This window comes from Priapulus caudatus, unplaced genomic scaffold (assembly GCF_000485595.1).
Source record: "Priapulus caudatus unplaced genomic scaffold, Priapulus_caudatus-5.0.1 Scaffold607, whole genome shotgun sequence".
Taxonomy (NCBI): domain Eukaryota; kingdom Metazoa; phylum Priapulida; class Priapulimorpha; order Priapulimorphida; family Priapulidae; genus Priapulus; species Priapulus caudatus.
In genome coordinates, this window is record NW_014577668.1 from 98265 (window position 1) to 100682 (window position 2418).

Consider the following 2418-nt stretch of genomic DNA (forward strand, 5'->3'; position numbering starts at 1 on the left):
CATACCGCCTGTATCATACAGGTTAGTATATCCTTAGTAGTTGTTCAATAGGACCCAGTTCATTCAAATGGGATAATCTGGCAGCAGAGAGATTCAAGCTAGCGCTGACCAAACCTGAAATATCCAATAAAATTAATAACATACTCCTTAACCACGAAATAGACACAGAAGAAGCTTCCGATGAATTGAGAGATATATATATGTCTGCAGCGGAATACTGCCTTAAGCGGAACAAAACAAGGCCTAAGACAAACACGCCGAGACCGTGGATGACAACAAACCTCAAGAGACTTAAAAACGACATAAATATAGCAGCAAGGCGACTCGAGTTCGTAGGCCATTTTGTTGAAATATGAGTTTTTTTGGTATTTAGCAGATTTTTTGTATAATTTGCATAGATATGAGAATAATGTTCTGTGGTGGGGATTATGAGGGTTTAGTTTACGTTTTTAATCTTTTGGGTTGGTTGATTGAAAAATCTTCTTTATTTCTGAGATAGTGAAGGGGATGTTTAGATTATCTCTTCCTATTGATGAATGGGTTTTATCTTTTGTTAGCTCTATGATTTCATTAAGGTTAATTACAGTTTCTCTGGTAGACAATGGGTTGTTTTCTGTTGATTCATCAAGGTATAACGTTTTATAGTAGTTGAATAGTTGAGGTAGTGATATTGTGGCAGGGCCTACATTATTTTTTGGGGTTTCTCTTAGTTTATTTATGATTTTCCATAAAAAAGATTTCCACAACTTTAAAACCTAACAAAAGTGTGGGCTTCGATAGCATTTCCAACGAGATGATAGCATGCTCAATGGATCAGATGGCTAGAGCCGTATGCAAAATATTCAACCAAATACTAGAATCGGGAATCTACCCCAAAATCTGGTCTAGAAGCACAATAACACCCATCTTTAAATCTGGTGACCCGAACCTTCCTGATAATTACCGAGCAATCTCCATTACAAGTTGTCTCGGAAAACTGTTCAACTCTCTACTCAATAAACGTATTACTAATTATCTACTATCAAACAACATAATCTCAAAGTTTCAAAGTGGTTTTATCAAAGGTCGCAGAACCTCCGACAACCTCCTGATAATAAAAACACTGGTAGATAAATATATGTTAAAGTGAACAGGTCTACCCTATTCTCGTGCTTTGTCGACCTAAAAAACGCCTTTGATAAGGTATGGCATAAAGGCCTCTTTCTTAAACTAAAAACATATGGCATAGAGGGCAATATTCTAAATGTGATAACTAACATGTATTCGAAGACGGAGGCAAGCATAAAATGCAATGGAAGATTAACCGAATCCTTCCCTTGTCAAACTGGAGTCCGTCAAGGTGATATATTAAGCCCAATACTATTTAATATGTTCGTAAATGACATCCCGAACTCCCTTAAAAATGGGGTATATCCTAAAATTATGTCAGAACCAATCAAATGTCTCATGTATGCTGATGACCTCGTACTATTCAGCGAGACTGAAACGGGCCTCCAGAATTCTCTTAACGACTTAAAACAGTATTGCGACACCTGGAAACTAAAACTTAACCATAGCAAAAGTGAGACTGTCACCTTTAGCAACAGCCACTTAAACGTTCACAAATATAAATTCAAATACGGCTCCACCACTCTAAACTCTAGACCGCACTACAAATACCTAGGGTTCCACCTATACCACAATGGTAACTCAAAATTTGGGGTAGAGGAACTTAGAAAAAAGGCACTAAAAGCAATGCACAGTCTAAGACGCTCTATCTTTAACTACGAAACTCCGGTCAAAACGTACATTAGGCCTAAAAAAATAAATGTGTTTCCGAGAACGGTCTTGAAAAAATTAGGTAGGGTAGGTAGGAATTTTTTTTTTAATAAAAAAATCTGAAAATGTCAAGTGTTCAGAGGTGAGGTGAGTACCATATTCTACGAGTTTATGACGTGTATTTGGGGTCCAGATTCATCTCCAAAATTATCAAATCGGAATCAGATACTCATGCCCAATCAAATATACAAAACCTGTTCAGTCTATGGAACCGCTTCCCATTTGAAACGATTCTGAACAAATTTTGCAAATGGGTACTGGGAGTCAGAACTAAAACCTCCAACATAGCCGCCAAAGCTGAGTTAGGAATGTTCCCCTTATTACATAATATTATGATAGTTCTTCAAGTGGCAAAATTCTGGTACCATTGCAAAATTCACAAGTCCAAACCCCCTCCTGAAGGAATCTATTCAATTCTACAACGGCATTCCTGAAGGCACTACTAAGACTTTCACAAATTGGTCAAAAATAGCAACAAACTTATTTAGAACTTATGGCAAAAAACACAATCTGGAAGTGCAATTTCAATCAAAACTACATGAAACCATACGCAACATAAAGATGCCACCATGTTCTTCAACGACCTGAATGATGACAACA

The 2418-nt window shown here is 37.1% G+C and overlaps 1 protein-coding gene across 2 annotated transcripts in view; it reads right to left on the bottom strand.

Annotated features, from left to right (window-relative positions):
• The window catches only part of LOC106812091 (cAMP-dependent protein kinase catalytic subunit beta), a 43006-nt gene that overhangs the window by 39743 nt on the left and 845 nt on the right, over positions 1–2418 (bottom strand). The gene's annotated exons all lie outside the window — the stretch shown is intronic.